This window comes from Macaca nemestrina, chromosome 11 (genome assembly GCF_043159975.1).
Source record: "Macaca nemestrina isolate mMacNem1 chromosome 11, mMacNem.hap1, whole genome shotgun sequence".
In the NCBI taxonomy this organism is placed as follows: Eukaryota; Metazoa; Chordata; class Mammalia; order Primates; family Cercopithecidae; genus Macaca; species Macaca nemestrina.
This window is the reverse complement of record NC_092135.1, coordinates 137,625,230-137,645,778: the sequence shown is the minus strand read 5'-3', so window position 1 is coordinate 137,645,778 and position 20,549 is coordinate 137,625,230. Positions and strand designations below refer to the sequence as shown.

At 48.8% G+C, this 20,549-nt stretch overlaps 1 long non-coding RNA gene across 1 annotated transcript; it reads right to left on the bottom strand.

Annotated features, from left to right (window-relative positions):
* Positions 1 to 11,572: 11,572 nt before the first annotated feature.
* Positions 11,573 to 19,793, bottom strand: LOC105473803 (uncharacterized). The gene is made up of 3 exons (XR_982483.2): positions 12,723 to 19,793; positions 12,477 to 12,624; positions 11,573 to 11,885 (listed from the first exon to the last, which is right to left on the bottom strand). It is a non-coding gene; the product is annotated as an uncharacterized lncRNA (long non-coding RNA).
* Between the last annotated feature and the right edge of the window lie 756 nt (positions 19,794 to 20,549).

Here is a 20,549-nt window from a genome sequence, read left to right as displayed (position 1 = left end):
CCTTCTAAGAGCTTCCTAGGGCATCCGCTTCTGTCCTTGGGCTTGTTCAAGATGACCCTGATGAAGGGCGTCATTAGAAGCCTGACTTTGACAGGGAAGACAGTGTGATGTCCCTTTCAGGGAGATATTAGCGGGGGCTCGATGCCCTGCCACCCATGGTCACTCCCATGTTAGAGATGAGAAAACAGAGGCCCACGGTCGGTAAGTAACGTTCTTGAGACCACACAGCTAGGAAATTCCAGAGCAGCTCTTGGGAGAGGGTGGGGCCCAGACACCGGGGCCCATTTCCTCCTGGAGGCCAGCATCCCAGTCCTATCTGCAGGAGACCCCAGATTAGTTGATTCTTGGCTCCCCAAATGCCTCAGGAACCGAACAAGCCTGGCTTGGGGCTGAAGTTTCAATGTTTCAGACATCAATTAGGCCAGAGAATCCCCCCAAAATATCTAGCTTTGGGGTGCTGATCACGCCCCTTTTCATATGGGAATGTCGCCTTCACAGATGTTCAGGCTATAAAAGTTCAGCAAACTATACACTTATGATACATGCATTTTTTTCTGCATTAAATTATATTCCAATAAAAATAAATATTTCAATAAAAAGGTTTTGAAAGCTACATTTCAAGGCAATTTTCCCAAGAAAAGCCTTCCAAGCAGCTGCTTTTGAGCTATTCAGTTGCTTTCTCCAAGCGTCAGGCAACTAGAGCCTCGGTCCTCATTACAATCAGAAACACCATATTTAAAGCATATTTTTCCTCTAAAATGATTGACAGATGATGGAGGGCTATGCAACTCTTAGAACGGGGCAGCTCTTTATGAACTGATATAAACAAATCTTCCAAGTTCACTGTGAAAGTTTCGAGCCAGCTATATTATAGGGTATTGTATATGTGGTTTAAAAAAAGAAAATGAAGGAAGGAAAAGTATGTCCATTCTCGATTGCACCTGCTTAGATCAATCTGGAAGGGGCGCAAGAGGCTGGTACCGCCGGATGCCTCTGGGAAGGGAGGTGTCTGGATGATTGGATAGGGCTGGGAGAAAAAGGCTTCTTCCCATTGGATCCTTTTCACACCTTCTGACTTTTGTTCCCGGCGAATTATTACTTAAACATGACGTTGATGTTTAAAAGGTTGGGGCTTCTCGAAAAGAGGCCACGTGCCCAGCATCCCCATCTCCAGATCCACTTCCTGTCCACAGGCTTTCCTCTAACTCCACTTATAATATCAGATGGCAAATGTCCTCACCTTGAGAAATCAGCAGCTGCTCTTCACAAGCTGAGGGAAGAAAATATATGTAACTGTTTTCACATTAAAACTACTCAGGGACACACATGCTTAGTGCACACGCTGATATGATTCCCCAGATGACACACATTCACAGCTTCTTTCTCTAATTAAACACACACGCACACACATCTCGGCTGTGGGGAACTGTGTGGCAGGTCCTCCAAAAATTAAACATGGGATTACCCTATGATCCAGCAATTCCACTTCTGGTTATAGACCCACAATGCCTGAAAGCTGAGACTCAGACAGATGTTTGCACACCCCATTCACAGCACATCATTCTCAAAGCTGAGACTCAGACATTTGCACACCCCTGTTCACAGCATATCATTCTCTAAGCTGAGACTCAGACTTTTGCACACCCCTGTTCACAGCACATCATTCTCAAAGCTGAGACTCAGACATTTGCACACCTCTGTTCACAGCACACCATTCTCTAAGCTGAGACTCAGACATTTGCACACCCCTGTTCACAGCATATTGTTCTCAAAGCTGAGGCTCAGATATTTGCACACCCCTGTTCACCTGTTCACAGCACTTCATTCTCAAGTGCTAAAAGGTGGACACAACCAGGTGAATGGATGAGCTAAATGCGATCCATCCATATCATGGACTAGCCCTCTGCCTCTAGGAGGAAGCAGATTCCGACGCCTGCCACGCTGTGGATGAACCTTGAGGACATGACACCAAGTGCAAGAAGCCAGACCCGAGAGGACAAATATTGGGTGATTCCACTTGTAGGAGGTCCTTCGAGGAGCCAGATCCCCAGAGACAGAAAATAGAATGGAGGCTGCTGGGAGGGAATGGGGAGTGGGCGTTTCATGACACAGTCTCAGTTTGGGAAGAAGGGAAAGTTCTGGAGCTGGATGGGATGGCGGTTGTGCAGGGATGTGAACGTGCTTAATGCCACTGAAAGTCCACTTGAAAATGGTAAAGGTGGTAAAATGTTATGTATACTTTACCTCATTATTTTTACAAAGTATATTGGATGAAGAGAATCTTCTTTAAACAAAAGATAATGGTTTGAGAAGCACTTGGGAGTGGATGTTACAATTCCAACAGACCACTCCAGTTCAGTGGACATTCCCAGTTTGTAAAAAGAAGTTCGGTGTTTTCAGAGGGGGCCACAGATGTGACTAAGAACCTGGGAGACCCTCCCTCCAGGTGGCTGCTCTGAGGAACACCAGGTGACCCCAGCGTCTTCTCCCTCCTCCCATCGGAGGCTCACCCGTCCCAGGCTGAGCCCCCGGCTCATCCCAGGAGCCTCCCTGTGACAGGCAGCCCTCATCCTCCTTTTAATTAAGTCAGTCACAGAGGAAGTTAGGTTAAAAAAAGAAAAGGAAAGAAAAATTTCTCTCTTTTCAATTTTCCAGAAGGTTAGAGTTTGTGGGGCAGGGGAGGGAGGGAGAGTATCTATGTGCACCTCTCCCACCTCTGCCCTGTTCATGGCAGGTGGCAGATTGCAGTACAGGATGATGGCTCCTGTTGCCAGGAGAATGGAAACCCAGAAAGGTCATTGGTAGTTGGATCCTGAGAGCCGAAACACTGCTGCCTAGACATGGAGACCTCAGAGCATTAGGCCAGGACACAGTGGTCACTGTGTGACTTGGGCCCCACTCTCAGCCAGGACTGTGCTCAGGGGCCAGCAGGAGCAGCCGCATCCCTGGCCTCACTCAGCCCTTGTTGATGTGTGAAGGCTGATTCTGTGCAGACACTGTGCCGGGGGCACGACAACGACAAGGAGCAGGACGGCCCCCATCCTGGGATCCCCAGAACCCAGAGGCAGTGCTGCAGTGGCACAGAGAGCTGGACGCTTGCAGTCAGGGACCCACACAGACAGGAGCTGTCCCTACCTTAGAGAGGAGGAAACCGAGGCTCAGGAAGTCAGGCCTGCTCAGAGGTGACCAAGCCAGGACCTGCATCCCTTGCACCTGGCCCCAGAGCACGTGCACTGTCTGCTCTGCACCTGGGCCTCCTCCGGCTCTGAGACCTCCGCAGCCATCTTGGACACAGTGTTTAGTAACGCCGGGTCCTGGAGATAAAGCTTTGGAGTAAGTTGTTTTTTGGGAGAAGCAACCCCAGGGCACTGAGAAAATTAAAACAAGGGAGGAGGGAACACAAGTCCAAGGGCCAGCGCTGCAGGCCTCAGCGGGGCAAGAAGCTCATTTGTCCTTTGGCTCCAGGACCCCACTGGGTAAGGGTGGCGCCAGCCCACTTGGGCTGGGTGTGTGAAGATGGCTGCATGGCTTCGAGGGCATCCACAGCAGGGAAGAACCCACATAAGGGAGCTGTGAGGTACTGATGACAGGAGGGGCTATCAGGTCACCTGTGCACAGGTGGTTGCTGCAGCAATGGCTGGAGTGAAAAGATGGATGGAGAACCGTAGGGTGGGTGCAGGGTGAACCCAATAGCTGCTGAGGCCCAGAGAAGTGAGTGACGCAGCTACAAAACCTCAGAGAAGCCATCGAGAGCCCTGATGTCCTTCCTGGGTCAGCCTTCCTGCCCTGCATCAGCCACTCAGCCACCTCAAAATGGGGGGCCTCGGGATCCTGGAGGGCCTGTAAGAATCACTGCTGAGGAACCTTGGGCCTCCAGCACTACCCAGGAGTCCCACAGTCCCCAGGCTCTGAGCACCTGCTGAACGCCCCACAACATCAGAGGGATCCAACAGTGAGTACAAAGTGGTTCCTACCCTCCAGACTGCAGCCTAGAGAGGATGGCCTGCAAACACGGAAACCGGGACCGGTGGAGAGTTGAACGGTCTTCTCTCTGTGAGCAGGAGACAACAGCAGTGCGAGGGGCTGGCCCGTTCTGCTGGACAGAAAGGGAGGCCTTCCACGAGGAGGTGACACGAAGGAGTCTCCTGGAGAATGAGAACAGATTTGAAAGCAGACATCTGCCGGGCACGGTGGCTCACGCTTGTAATCCCAGCACTTTGGGAGGCCGAGACGGGCGGATCACGAGGTCAGGAGATCGAGACCATCCTGGCTAATGCGGTGAAACCCCGTCTCTACTAAAAAACACAAAAAATTAGCCGGGCGAGGTGGCGGGCACCTGTAGTCCCAGCTACTCTGGAGGCTGAGGCAGGAGAATGGCGTAAACCCGGGAGGCGGAGCTTGCAGTGAGCTGAGATCCGGCCACTGCACTCCAGCCCGGGTGACAGAGCGAGACTCCTCTCAAAAAAAAAAAAAAAAGAAAGAAAGAAAGCAGACCTGGGAGGGGACGTCAGAGGGGGGACATCTTGAGAAGGGAGAGGCGCAGCACAGAGAACGGGGGCTCCTAGGAGCGGAGCTTGCCCAGAGGGTAGGATTTGATTCTGGGGAGTGGGAGGTGGGAAACGTTTGGCAGGAGAAGAAGCCAGAAGCTGGAGCTAGTAGTGGAGTGTGTGACACCCAGTGTGTCGGTGAGCTCGTGCTGGGTGGCACACGCCTCCGGAGCCCGGTGGGTTCAGACAACAACCGTGAGTCACTTCTCGCACATCCTCCGGAGACCAACAGTTCCGCTGATCTGCAGCGGAGTTCGCTCATCTCTGCTGGGCTCTCACTGAGCCTGGCGGGGTCCTCTGGTCGGTAGCTGTCTAGGGCGGTTTCCCCCTCTCCAGATGACCTCTCATCTCCAGAAAGCTCACCCCAGCTTGTCCTCACGGGGGGGTTGCAAGTCCCCGGGCGCCTATGCTCGGAACTGGCACGCCTCACTTCTCTGCATTCTGTGGGTCGAGCATGGGACAGGTTCAGCCCATTTCCAGGAGGTGTGAGGCAGGGGAAGTGGGCAACTCAGCCTCTTGAGGGCAGGAGGCCCAGTGGCATTGCAAGAAAAGGTGGGGACTCGGTGCCATTTGCTCGGTGCACCACCCTGCAGAGCGTCGCAGCTGCTGACACCGGGCAGCCAGGGGAGGTGTTGTCACTTGGAAAGTGACATCATGTTTGTCTTGAGGCAGAAGAACAAGCCAGTTCCTCGCATTCACTGAGTATCTAAGCGGCCAGCCCCGGTCTATTGTGCACTGCTTCCTGCTTAGCCCTTTGGAGTGGCATCCGCAGGTGTTTTCTCCTGAAAGTAATGAGTGGTTCATCAAGGTAGAATCCTGGACTGAAGGTGCTGACAGTCCTCACGTGTCACCCCTTCACTCTACAGATGGGACCTGAAGTGTCCCAGGGTGGGAGGCAACCTCTCCTGGGCTGAGACTCCCTGTGGGACACGTGGGGCTGGGGGCTGGGTCTCTGAGCCACTTCAATGCTCTTTCGACCACAAATCCACCCATCTTTGACCATGCTCCTTAAGCATTTTAGAAGATAAGTGGCAACAGCTCTAAAGGAAGGTGGAGAGAATCTTAAATACTAAAATCCTGGTTTTAACAGGTACTGATCCAAATCAACGCTGGGATATAAAAACTAAAAGCAGCAAAAATTAAAAACAAGAAAAACCTTTGCTAGGAGCTTTTCTAATAAAGCAATCACAGCTTGATACACAGACGTCGTTATCTTTGGCAGGACCGCTGCCAACATTTCCCAGGCCATTGGTGCATAAAAACAATGTAATATAGCGATTCAATTTTCTAAAGAATCAGTTAGCAATTAAACCGAGAATGTTTGGGAACAGATATTAAATTCTAAAGAGAATTGCCATTTAAACTTTAACTTTTCTGAGCAACAAAGGGATAATGGGGAACAGCTAGGAAGTTTCTCTTGAATTTCAGTGAGGAAATTATAAAAATTGAGGTCACGTGCCCTTTGGGATTCTTTAAATGAATCTGTGACCTTGATATTATGGTGCTGGAAAGCTGCAAGGGTAGGTAGGATTGTCTTATGGGGTGTTCACTTGATTTTGTCCCAATTTATCAGATCAGGGAATAGCCAAGGAATTCTTGGCACATCGGCTATGGGTCATTGGAAACATTGATTGTTCTAAGCAGATGGTTCTAGAAATATATTCCATCTGCTGTAGGGAAAATAAGCATGCACAGGAATCGTCCCACCCTAACTTTGTTTCTCCACGCGTCCAGCGATATTCAGTGAGCTCTTGGAGCATGCCTTGTACAGGACAAGGCACTGAGAGCCCAGCAGGAACCCTGTGGCTGAGACCTGCCCCCCTGTGGTTTAACTCCAGGTTCAGAAGCTAGCGAACCACAGGTGAGACCTGCAGGGCAGGGAACCGCACACAGGTGAGACTCACAGGAATGCGGTTCTCAGGACCCTGGAAGGACCAGGCTCCATTTCCAGCTCAGGTGGGGGCAGTTAACCTCGCGCCACACTTCTCATCTGTAAATGGGCATCAGATTGGATGACCTCTCCCCTCACTGACACCCCACAATTTGCTGGTGACAGAACATGGGGTGCAGATCCACGGCACTGTGCTCGAGCCCAGATAATCCCCTTGGGTCCTCTTGTTGGGCCAAACGGGTCTGGCTGGTCCATCCAGCCTTTCAGGGTTTGGGCTTTGTTCAGGCACAAGCGCTACGTGGAGTTTATCAGGGAAGTGCTTTAGAAACGTAATTATTTGCTATGAAACTTTGGAATGGGTGCTGACTCTCAATTATTAGGTGTGCCAAAAGTCAACAATTTATTCAGAACCAGGAAAACTGGAACCAACAAACCAAATATGTGCTCGTTGACCCCATAAGGAGAATCATGCCTATTGCTGGAATGTTCCTCCAATGTCCCTCCGGTTATTCAAGGAACATTGATGAGTTAAAGCTCCATCAGTTTAAAAAAAAAAAAAAAAGACAAACAAGGCATCCTCTAAAGAATGGTTGGGCATCTTGGATCGGCATCCTGGGAAAAAGGGATTTCTCTTATCCTGTGGGGCCTGCTCTTGTTCTCGTGGTGGAAAACCAGGACCGCTGGTGAGAAGGGGTGGGGGTGGCGGTTTTCTTACTTGAGGTAAAGGAAGCCTAAGACCTGAACCGTCTGGGAGTGGAACGGGCAGCCTCAGTAAGCCACGAGCTTCACGTCCCTGTGCCGAATCACTCCTCTCACTTTGCAGATTCTACAACTTTCTGCAATGGGTTTTTCCTCCTGGCTTTTACATGAAACCCTCTTTTCACCCCACATTCCTCAGCAGGCACATCTGGGCCCTCTACTTTCCCTCACGGCTAAACCTCTGGAAAGAAGAGCTCCTGGTCTCTCTCTCCAGTCTCTTCCTCCTCATGCCAATCTAATGTCCGCCTCGCAACTCCATGGAGAGATCCCGACATCCTCGAGCCTCCAAGCTACTGAGTCAAAGGTGTTTCCAGTCCTCACCTCCAAACCTGTTTCCCACGCCTTCTTTCTGGAAGTGCTGTCCTCCCACGTCCTCCAGAGCCACGCTCATACCAAGCCCTGCCCCAGGCCTCTCCTCGGCTCCCTGGCAAAGTTGGCTCTCCTGCCTTTGACCACCAGCGGAGCTGCTCCTCCAGGGCCAGCCTGGGCCATCTCCATCTCCCACTCTGCCTTCCCTCCCCAGGGAAGCTCATTCAGCCCTGTGGCTTCCATCAACAGCACACGCATGGTACTCCAGGTTCTACATTTAGTCCAGTCTCCTGTGAGTTTCAGACCCGACTACCCAAACCCCACTCAATGTTACAAAAGCACCTTAAACTTGATGCCCCCAGCTTATTCCCTGCCACCCCACTGCATCTCCACCCCCACCTCCCACCTTCGATGTAGTCCTTTAGGGCCCCAGTCCCGGTGTCCAGTGCTCTGAGCCAGGTGGGGCATAAGTCAGCCTCAACACACACCCTCCCCACACACCCTCCCACAGCTAATCCAACACCAAATCCTCTCGCTTTAGCTCCTGATTTGTTCTTCTCCCATTTGCCTATCTCTCTTCATCTCCACTGCCCACTCCTCAACACAAGCTCCCATCTTCCCTCACCTTGGCAGTGCTATTGCTCCTAACACTGCTACCGGCAGTTTCCCATGCCACAACCACATGACCTGCTCAAGAAGCCGGTCCCATCCTGTTGGCTTCGTCCCCTGGAAACCCTTCCACTTGCTATTCACTTGCTATTCAGATAAGGGATGATCTTGCACTGCACCTGTCCTGCCAGCCCTGTGGGGTCTCCAGCTTCCCTTGGCACCATGCTCCCCCACTCTCCATTCCTGCTGTGTGCCCTTCCTTCTGGTGCCTTTCCTCACACCTTCCACATGCCTTCTACATGGCTTCTTCATGCTTCCTTCACACCTTCTTTATGCTTTCTACATGCCTTCTTCATGCCTCCTTCATACATTCTTTATGCTTTCTACATGCCTTCTTCATGCCTTCATCACACCTTCTACATGTCTTCTTCATGCCTTCCCCACACCTTCTACATGCCTTCTTCATGCTTCCTTCAGACCTTCTTTATGCTTTCTACATGCCTTCTTCATGCCTCCATCACACCTTCTACATGCCTTCTTCATGTCTTCACCACACCTTCTACATGCCTTCTTCATACCTCATCACACTTTCTACATGCTTTCTTCATGCCTATTTCACACCTTCTGCCTTCTATTAATACATGCTTTTGTATGCCTTCTTCATATCTCCTTCAGACTTCTACATGCCTTCTACATACCTTCATCATGCCTCCACCACAGCTTATTTATGCTTTCTACATGCCTTCTTCATGCCTTCTTCATACCTCCTTCACACCTTCATTATGCTTTCTACATGCCTTCTTCATGCCTCCATCACACCTTCTATATGCCTTCTTCATGCCTCCATCACACCTTCTATATGCCTTCTTCATGCCTCATCACACCTTCTATATGCCTTCTTCATGCCTTCATTACACCTTCTACATACCTTATTCATGCCTTCATCACACCTTCTACATGCCTCCTTCACACCTACATGCCTTCTTCTTGCCTCCACCACACCTTCTTCATGCTTTCTATATGCCTTCTTTGTGCCTCCATCACACCTTCTACATGCCTTCCTGCCTTCATCACACCTTCTACATGCCTTCTTCATGCCTCATTCACACCTTCTTCAGCCTTCTATCAATACATGCTTTTTTATGCCTTCTTTATGCCTCCTTCAGACTTCTACATGACTTCTACATGCCTTCTTCATGCCTCCTTCACACTTTCTTCATGCTTTCTACATGCCTTCTTTATGCCTCCACCACACCTTCTACATGCCTCCTTCACACCTTCTATTAATACCTGCCTTTTTCATGTCTTCTTCACGCCTCCTTCAGACCTTCTACATGTCTTCCTCACACCTTCATGCCTTCTACATGCCTTTTTCATGCCTTCTTCATCCTCCTTCACACCTTCTGCATCCCTTCTTCACACCTTCTTCATACCTCCCTCAGACCTTCTACGTGCCTTTTTTATGCCTTCTTCACACCTCCTACATGCATTCTACAGGTCTTGCTCCCTTTTCATTTTCCAGCCCTGCTGCCAAGAATTCCTATCCTCTCTTCTTCAGTTCATTAACTCCTACTCATGCATGTTCTCTCCAGGAGGCTGTTCCTGGCCTTTGACCAGGTCTAGCTTACCACTTGTTATGAGCTTTTGCAGCACCACGTATTGAGCCTTTGTCCCCAGCAATCTGTTCTCTGCCCACAGCCAGAGAGGAATGAACACCAGACCCGGTGACTCTCCTACTTGAACCGTGCAGGGTCCCCACCTGTGCTTAGAATAACAGCCACACTCCTAACCGGGGCTCTGGATCTCCCTCTCCCGAACGCCTCCGTGCTGGAGCACGCACCCCGGAAAGAAGCTAGTTGCTGGGTCTTCACGTCAGTGTCACACGGCCCCTCCCAATGTCCTGTCTGTGGCTTTGTCAGGACACCATGCTTATCGTTTCCATAGCACCCATCACAGTGAATGATGTTGCCCTTGCTGGTGTGTGTGCTTGTGTGGCGGGAAGAATAATGCCTCTCCCCAGAGACGTCCACGTCCCAGTCCCTGAACCTGGGAGTAGGTTGGGTTGCATAGCAAAGGGAAACGCAGGTTGCTCAGGAGCTGGCCTTAAAATGGAGGGATTATCCCTAATTATCCATTCGGGCCTCATGCAATTTCAGGGGCGCTTAAACATGGAAGTGGGGAAGGAGAAGGGAATCAGAGGGAGATGGACCTCCTCTAGGCCCTCAGCCTGACCCTGGCACCTGTGTTAGGCAGCCTGTGATGAGGGTGACCAGGAGAAGTGCCACCTCCTGGCTTTGTTCCCTCTGCTGGTGACACTCTCTGAGATCTTGGACAAGACACCTGAGCCCTGAAGCTGGCAGGCTCTTTCCCAGCAGCCTCTTCAAACCATCGCGATCCTCCCCAAAGGGTCTCCAATTCTCCTGGTGGAGACCTGGAGTCCTCTGGGCACAGAGCAGGCCTTGTAGGGGATCTAGAGAAAGGGAGGGGACAACAGAGAGGCGCCCTTTGGGACCCTGTTCATTCTCATTTCTGAGCCCACAACAGCAAAGGAAAACAGCAAGAGCCTCTGTGTAACTACTCACCCCATAGTGCACAGTTCTCAGAAACCAAAGAGGAAAGCCACATTTCACGCCGTACTGGAGTCATGGACCACCTTCACCTCCACTGCGTCTACCACTGACTTTAAGGTGTGGCCAACATAGTAGGAGAGAGCTGAGAGGGGAGAGAGGTAGAAAGGAGGCAGGAGAGGAGAGGAGTCACAGATAACCCCTGGAATTGGGGAGTACAGAGAGGCCACCTCGGGGGAAGCAGGCTCTTAGGGGAGCCGCAGTCATCCTGGGGCTCCATGGCCTTCCCAGTGCTCACGTGCCCTGTCAGATCTGACCTCTTCTGACCTGAGGTCTGGCCCTGCCTGGAGATTGAGAGGCATGGAAGATACGGTTGGCCAGTGATGGCTACTCTGCCTTCTGCTGCTGTCCTCTCCACGCCCGCCCATCCCTACCCTCTGGACCCGCTGTCATCCCTCTCCTTGTGGCAGAGTCCCCAGAGCTCTGCCCTCCTCCTCCAGCCTCCTGCTCTGTGTCTCCTGCAAGGGATTCAACACCATCTCCCACACACCTGCCACCAGCCAACACAGGTCAAAAAGATTTACCATGGTAAAAAATATATATATATAAATAAATAAGTAGAAGAAAGCCTTCTCACACAGTGGAATAAACGCCATTGAGTCTGTCATGTTGCAGCGTTCACCGGGCTCAGGCTGAGGCAGCGAGGTCACTAGCCGAGAGGGGTCACCGAGACCAAACATGAACAAGAGAAGCTCACCAGTGAGAGTGTGACTGCTCTCCTGGGCCACACGTACTGCATAGCACCCAGCTGGGGGACACGTGGAATCTGAATGGTAAAGGATTGTTACAACGCTTAAAGAAAATTATTCCAGAAACAAATGCAGCCATAATTTCAGAGACAAATCAGTTAGCCTTAAACACAGGATGCATGTAGAATCTGCCAGAGAATGATTGAAGGAAAGACGCTCCTACAAATAAACAGAGGGCACGTGTCAAAGGTTTATTTAACTCAAGAACGAGAGAACCAACAGATGGCAAAGCTCTCAAAGAGCCCTTTAAGAGATACTTATATTTGCAAGCAATGGGAAGAGAATGTGGAACTAAGATTGCAAGGTTAGAACTGATGTTGTTTGACGTCGCACCGGGCAGTAACAGTGCAGGTCTGGTGTTCACTTTGATAAGAGTCAGGAGTCATCTGCATCCCTGCTGAGCGAAACCTATGCGTTAATGAAACCTGTAAGTTAACGGGTAACTTCACAAAGTCCTGGCACTGCTCAGTAAACAGCTGTATCAAATACAGACACATCCCCACAAAGAATTACACACTCTTCTGGCAGGTCTGTTAGATCCTGCTCCACGATGCCGGGGAAAGGACGGTAGCCACCCTTTTGCCTTATTTATAAGATTGTTTAGAAATTATTTTTCTGGCCGGGTGTGGTGGCTCATGCCTATAATCCCAGCATGTTGGGAGGCTGAAGCAGGTGGGTCACCTGGGGTCAGGAGTTGGAGACCAGCCTGGCCAACACGGCCAAACCCTGTCTCTACCAAAAATACACAAATTAGCTGGGCATGGTGGCACGTGCCTGTAGTCCCAGCTACTCAGGAGGCTGAAGCAGGAGAATCACTTGAACCCGGGAGGCAGAGGTTGCAGTGAGCCGAGATTGTGCCGCTGCACTCCAGCCTGGGAGATAGATCGACACTCTGTCTCAAAAAAAAAAAAAAAAAAAAAAGGAAAAGAAGCAATTTTTCTTCATAGAATACTAGAAAGGGGGAAATAACATTACCATTACTTACAGATGATATTATTCACATGCAGACAATTCAAGGGAGTCACTGAGAAGCCTTTAGCACTTGTTATGGGCAGAATTGTGTGCCCCTAAAATTCATCTGTTGTCGTCCTAACCCTGGTACCGCAGAACGGGGCAGTATTTGGAGACAAGGTCTGTAAAGAGGACGTTAAGGTTAAATGAGGTCACCGGGTGGACCCTCACCCAAAGCCACCGTGTCTTTCTAAGAAGAGATTCGGACACAGATACGCACAGAGGGATGACCACGTGAGGGCAGGGCGTAGACAGCATCTGTGAGCCAAGGAGCAAGGCCTCAGGAGGAACCCAGCCTGCCAACACCACGGCCTTGGGCTTCCAGCCTCCAGGACTGGGAGAGGATGGACGTGTGTCGTTCAAGCTGCCCAGCCTGTGTGCTTCCTCCAGCAGCCCGAGCCAACTCATGCAAGCCGGTCTTCAAGCGATGGGGCAGGCCCAGTGGGTCCAGGCAGCAGAGACTTCTCCAGGGCTGAGTGGGCTGAAATCCACACATGCTCCACAGCCCACCCACTGCCCAGTGCAGGCCAGTGTCCCCCAGGGGCAAGGGGACCGCTCTGCTGGCTCCCAGGAAGGCACCGGGTGGCCACAGCACCAGGGCAAGGCTCCAGACGTGCAGCGCTCGGCTCCCCGCCAACAGTGTGCAAAACAGAGGCGGTGTCAGAACCAGAGGATAGCCGAGGGCTGCCCGGCCTCACGCTCTGCAGGAAGCACACGTGGCCTGTGGGAAGAACAGCATTAAGCTCTCCTGGAGGACACACTGAGGCTTTGCCTAAACAAACACACATCTTGTTTCCAGATGTGAGACTCCACTAATAAAGATGTGGTGTCTTTTAAAATCAAAAACCGTATGTCCTCACTTATAAGTGGGAGCTAAGCTGTGAGTGCACGAAGGCATAGAGAGGGATGGAACGGACTCCAGAGACTCAGAAAAGAGGTGGGTGGGAAGAGGGCTGGGGATAAAAAGTGCACATTACGTACAATGTACACCACTCAGGTGACAGGTCCGCTAAAATCTCAGAATTCCCTACTGTGGAATTCATCCATGTCACCAGAAACCACTTGTACCCCAAAAGCTACTGAAATAAAATTAAATGAATAAATATTCTAGTGAAAGCATTAATATATAAAAATGCCAAGAAAATTTTAAAATATCACGGGAGACATTCTATGATTAATAAATCAAACTATAGAGCAGAATTAATCAAAATAATGAGATACTGCAGCCAGATACCACAAGTAGATGGATGGGACAGGGAGGCAGTTGAAAGGGTACCCCAGAATGACCACTGAATAGATAACAGACGTACCTTCCAATCGGTGTGGAAACTCACAAATAAATAGCATTGGGAAAATCAGCAGTATTAATGACTGCTAAATTCCTGTTCATATCATACTCAAAAACAAATTCCTGATGAATAAAATGTGAAAATATTTTCAGTTATAGGAACAGCAGAAGAAAATACGGGAAAATCAGTTTCTTTAATACTTGGGTGGGAAAGGGCTTCATAATCAAGATATGAAATCCAAAATGTATAAAGGAAAATATTGACACAGTTGATCTCTTAGAGCTTTTAAACTTCTGAAGAATTAACACAGTTAAAATAAAATGCCAGACTAGGAGGAAACATTTGTATAATTATAACAGGCAAGGAGTCACTATCACTAACACACAATTAACATCCAGAGAAAGGTTTATAACTTAAAATTCTGATTCTAAGTTTCTACTAGAAGCATAAATACATAAAAGTTGCCACATAAAAATATAACACACAAAAATGTACTTCAGTAAGAAAAATTTAGATGTTTGTTAGAAAAAAAAATGCAAAAGAAAAGAACCCTGAAGGCATGGTAAATGTTCTAAATCTTGTTACCCCAGGGTAAAAACGTATAAATTTGTGAAATGTAAAAACACATTAACCTTTGTCAAGCTATACACACAGGGCAAATATACTTTACTCTCCCAATATTCTCTTACACCTTAATAAGCGGTTTAGAAGCACAGCGCAAACATCCACAGATCCACAGAGAAGAGAATGGAATCACCAATGAACATATCCACACCATTGCCTCCACTCCTGGGCCCAAATCCTCTAACACGCTAGGCCACGCACCTCACCCCCAGGGAGGCTCTCCCCTCTCAGCCCCATCCTTATCTTCCCTGACTTCTCTGAAACGTCACCTGCCAAGGAAGGTACGGCAGCCGCATGTCCTGCCATCTTCCCATGCTGGGGGAATGTCCAGGTCTAGCACGCTTGGTGGCCCGGCCTTTCCCCATGGTTATTTGAGATCCTGCTTTTAAACATGTCCTTGGCCGATCCTGTCACTGGAGGCCTCTCCCTGGCTGACCAGGCCACTTTCCTGCTGTGATCCCAGCCCCCTGCTGTGGCCCTTCCCCCCCCCGCTTTCCTAAGGCTCGCTCTGTGCCACCCCCCACCCGCCCTCCTGCCCATCTGCTGTACAGTGTCACTTCTCCCTTTCTCTGGCCCAAGCACCTCTGTGGTCACTTCCTCGGAACTACTCATGGCCAGAAGTGTGGGCAGTTCCAGTCAGAGGCTGTCCCTTCCCTGACATGCGTTGCTGGGGTTTCCCTCTTCAAGTAGCAGTGTTCTAGCCCTAGTCCAAGACGGCGGGCAGTGGCCACAGGAGCCAGGCCAGCTGCATGGGCACCTTCCCCATGGGGCAGAGATCAGTCAGCGGAGGCGGAGCCGGCCTCCCACTGTCCCACTGAGTGAGGACCAGCAGCTTCAGGAGGCCGGCGGGGCAGCAGGGTGGGAACACAGCCCTGGATGAAGTGAAGTGGGGCGCAGCTCTTCGCCGGAGTCCTCCACGCCCCAGCAGCTCCCCTGCCTCATGGCCAGCACTCCTTGCGCCACCTCCCCTGCCTAGGAGGGCAGTGGGAGTCACCGGAGATGACCAACGTGAGCAGCTTCAGAAACTAGGGCACGCATTCAGGTTGCCCCGAATGTAGCGGGGATGTTAGATGATAATAATCATATCTCTGAGCTCATTTTCATTTGTTCTGAAGTTTCCTCTGTGTGGTTTGGGGCAAGGAGCAGCACCCTGGACTTTCTCATCTGTGAAACAAAGGAACTGACTTGATTTTTCATTGCTCCTAAAGGTATCAGATGAAGAAAAAGGACAGAAGCAAGAAACAGATAGATGCCCGGCACAGGGGCCTTGCCAAGGTAATTGAAAGGGGCTGACTCCAGGAGCTCGCGAACGTGGCATGTGTTTGTGTTACAAACCTGCAGTTGCAGGAGATTGGAAGCCAAGCCCCTTGTGCATGGGCATGGAGTTGGGCATATCTGGGGGCTCCCCCTTCATGGTCCTGGGGTGTGATCATAAACAGGATCAGGAGGAGAACCACAGGCTGGCTGGCCAGGGATGCAGGGCCGCAGCACTGGGAGAGTCTACCAGGCACCGTGAGTCAGCTGGCGTGGGTGGGATCCAGGAGACCGGGACTGGAGAGAGTCGGCATGGAGGGGGATCCCTGGGTGCGCGCACACACATGGATGAGTGTTTGTGTCCCCTAACCTCATGCAAATCATCCTGTCAGCCCTGTCCCACCCCCGCCAAAGCCAGGGGCTGTGGGAGAATCAAGAGACAGCTGTGAGTTGTCCCACAGACTGGAATTCAGGAAAGTCAGCATGTCCCCAGGAGCCACCGTTATGGGGAAAGGGATCCTTGCATTGGGCCCCGAGGAGAAGGTCCACCCTGAGAGAGCAGGCTCAGGGCCCTGTGAGCCAAACAAACTCCAATTCTGGAAATTCTCCCAACCTCAGAGCACCTAGTGCGGTTTTCATTCAGTGATATTTTTACTACCTCACACTTCATTGACCGGGGAGCAGAGAACCCGGGATTGGCCTAAAGTCTGAAGTACCGCTCTCTACTTTCAGGGCAGGCAGATCATCGGTGTTACCTGTGTGTCGTTCTCCACATGCTCTCCTGGCAAATGGCGTTTCTAAAATGCTAAACCACGTGGCATCTGGGAGAGGGGGAGACGATGACCAGGGAAAGCCGTCGTGTCTTCCCGCCTCCTGCCTCAGTCCTGGGACAGCAGAGCCGTGCCTCTAAGCTCCCAGGAGAGGGCGGCCCATTTGAGTGCAGCCGTCTCCTCAAGACATGTTGAAATGAATTTCCATGTTCATCAAACCATGAATTATTGAAAAGCACTCAGAAATTCTTGTGTTCCATTTACACGAATCAACGAACAGAGGTTTGGAGTCAACCTTTGCTTCACTGCTTTATGGTTTATAAAGACAGGGCAACAATTTCAAGTGTATACTGAGAACAAGCTTATTCACGGTTGGAATAAATTAAAAGAATGGCCTTTATAAGAAAGATTCAGAATCTGTATGAAGCAAATGACTAGGTCAGTAGGTAGATAGATTTTTTTCCCATTTTTGTATTGGAGGTTTTCAAATGTATACACGAGTAAAGAAGATGGAAAGTGGCTCCCTTGAGCCCATCGCCCAGCATCAATATGTATCAACATTTCGCTATTCTTGCTTTATCTAACCATTCCACTTATCTTAAAACCACAATATGTTAAGATAAGTGAACTGAAGACCTGAATAAATGCAAACATCTTATGCAAACACACATGAATGGTAAAAGTGAATGTTTTTAAATTGACAATAATTCTTAAATAAGATCTGCTGAAACACTAATAAAAATTCCAAGGGGATTTTTTTTTCACTTTGTCAAAATAATTCTAGAATTTAGGCAGAAAAAGTAAAACACATTAACAGTGCAAACAAAAATGAGAAAGAGCAGGTTTTATATATTAAACCATAAAGCCATTAAAAGCATCATTAGAAACAAGAGAAACATTTTTTTTATAACCTTGGAGTAGGAAAGAGTTTTCTCAGTCTAACATCAAAGCTAAAAATCATAAAGAAAAATATCTCACAATTTGGGCTCATGAAAATGAAAAACATAATTATAAATCTAAAAGAATGTAAAGACTATTACAATTAATTAGTGACTTTGGTAAATTTGCTAGATATAAAGTCAGTATGCAAAAATTAATTGTATTTCTATGTGAGTTACACACAAACAGAAAAAGAAATTTACACACAACAGTATTTATGATAGCATTGAAAACATCAAATTTCACAATAGATGCTGGCGAGGTTGCAGGGGAAAAGAAACACTTTTACGCTGTTTGTGGAAGTGTAAATTAGTTTAACCATTGTGGAAGGCAGTATGGCGATCTCTCAAGGATCTAGAAGCAGAAATACCATTTGACCCCACAATCCCATTACTGGGTATATAACCAAAGGAATATAAGATCATTCTATTATAAAGATACCTGCATGTGTATGTTCATTGCAGCACTAGTCACAGCACTAGTCACAATAGCAAAGGCATGGACCCAACCCAAATGCTTATCAATGATAGACTGGATAAAGAAAATGTGGTACATATACACCATGGAATACTATGCAGCCATAAAAAGGAACGACGTCATGTTCTTTGCAGGGACATGGATGGAGCTGGAAGCCATTCCCAGCAAACTAATGCGGGAACAGAAAACCAAATACCAAATGTTCTCACTTATAAGTGGGAGCTGAACGATGAAAACACGGACACATCAGGAGAACAACACACACTGGGGCCTGTTGGGGAGGTGGGGGAGGGGGAGCATCAGAATAAATAGCTAATGCATGCTGGCTTAATACCTAGGTGATGGGTTGATCTGTGCGGCAAACCGCCATGGCACACATTTACCTGTGTAATAAACCTACACATCCTGCACATGTACCCTGGAACTTAAAATAAAAGTTGAAGAAAAAAAAAATCAGATGTCTAAGAATAAATCTAACAATGTACAAAAACCTCTACACAAAAATCTACAAAGTCTCATTGAGAGAAACGAAAGAAGTTATAAATAAAGATAGATTTAACAAAAGATGTACAGAACCTGCTCCCAGAAATCTACAAAATATTATTGAGGGATAGTTGTTAAAGTCTCAATAAATCGAAAGTTTTGCTTTGTGGAGGACAGTTCTCTCTGAATTAATCTTTAAATTCAGGGCAGCCCCAGTCAAAATCCCAGCAGATTATTTTTGCAGAAATTGACAGGCCGATTCAAAAACTCAGGTTCCCTAAGTCAGTCTTGAAAAATAAGAACAATGATGTAAAATATCAAGACTTATTACAAAGTTATAATAATTAGATGAGTGTGATATTGGCACAAGGTAGACAAACTGACCTATGGTGTGGAGCCGGGTCCAGTAACAGACACACACATATGCCATCAATGCCGTGGGGGCAAGATGCTTCTCCATCAATGAGCTGAGTCCACATCTACACAGATACTTAAAGGCATTCTGTGCATTTGAGCAAACTGTCTTCTGGAAAAGCTGTGCAGTCCTACAACCCACCAGTAGAGCATGAAAACCTATTGAATTCCTCATCATCACCATCTGCCATTTGAAGCAATCTTTGCTAACTTGACAAACGACAAACAGCCACCTCCTGTCCCAGGGTGCGGGGCCGAGCGTTGCCCCCACGTCTTTAGTGTACGTTTGTGTGGTTTCTCAAGTGAATCACCTGTTCACATCTGTTGCCCATCTTTCTACTGGAATGTTCATAGTTTCTCTTAGCCATTTGTTAGATGTTGTAATAGCTTCCTGTATTAAAGGTTTATTTGTCAATCCGATGCTTTTCAAAACAGTTGTCCCGGCTTTCCCACTGTCTTCTAGTGTGGATTACCGTGTTGGCAGCACGTGCTCAGTGGCAGCTCAGACCCCTCCTGGCTGAAGGGCCGCTGGACAGAGTCCTTGGCTGATGCTCCTAGGCCAGAAGGCTTTGGCTAGCTGGAAAGAGGAGTTTCACTTCTACAAGGTCCTGCACCCTGCCTGGCTTATCCCATCACTAGTGGATAGTGGGATATAAAACCTGCTCTCTTGCCTGGGTAAACAGCAAGGCTCCACCTCTACACAAACAAAAACTTAAAAATAGCCCAGCATGGTGGCACCCACCTGTACTTCCAACTACTTGGAAGGCTGAGGAAGGAGGTTGGCCTGAGCCCAGGAAGTCGAGGCTGCGGTGAGTCACGGTCGTGCTCTCCAGCCCAGGGGACAGAGTAAGACCCTGTCAAAAAAAAAAAAAAAAAAAAAAAAAAAAAAAAAAAAAAAACACTGCCTGCCTGCCCCAATCCACGGCTCCTCTGAAAGGCCACCTGCTCCAGATGGCTCTGTGGGCTCGGCTGGGGCTGGGGTTGAGACCCCAAGGAGGTCCTCCTTGTTCCTCTGCCCACCCCTGCTCCTCCCTCTCCTCTCTGTCGGGTGTGGATCCTAACTACTCTCGAAAGCACACACTCTGCCTGTTCATCTCCCTCTCAGAGGCTGCTTCCTGAGAGCCCACCTGCTATGGTATTCTGGATGTAAAGAAGACCTTTATGTGGTCAGATCTGTTAATTTTCTGTTTCGTGGGTTCTGCATCTGTTGAACCCTTAGGAAGTTTTTCTGCACTGCCAAGATTATGTGAATATTAAATATTCAGACTTCGAGCACTGACCCACCTGGAATATATGAGGTATAAGATGTAAAATAGAGTCTCTGACTTCATTTTCCCCCCAAGAGGTTTAGGTAGATCTTGCAGTACGACTTATTGAATAATCAATCCTCTTGCCACTGATTTGAAATATCACCTTAATAATACAGTAACTTATTAAGAATACTTGGTTTTGTTTCTGGGCTTCCTAATCTATTAATCAGAGCTGTCCATGTAGTCCTGGGCCAGTCCACGCTACTGAAATTTTGTAGCTGTGGGCTTCAACCTCTGATAGAGCAACACTCATTACTCTTCCTTTGTAATAAGAATCTTTATTCTGCTAAGTGCAACCGCTGAAGGGTATGTTGCCCCTGCTATTTTGTTTTTAATATTTTTATAATCCTTCCTGAGCTCATCAATCCCCACTTTCATCTCAGCCCAGTGCACACCAGCTGAAAGGATCCGTGGATGGCTTCTACGGACTCATGGGGTCCGTTTGTTGAGGACTTCAGTCCAGCACTGGGCAGGCAAATGCTCAGTG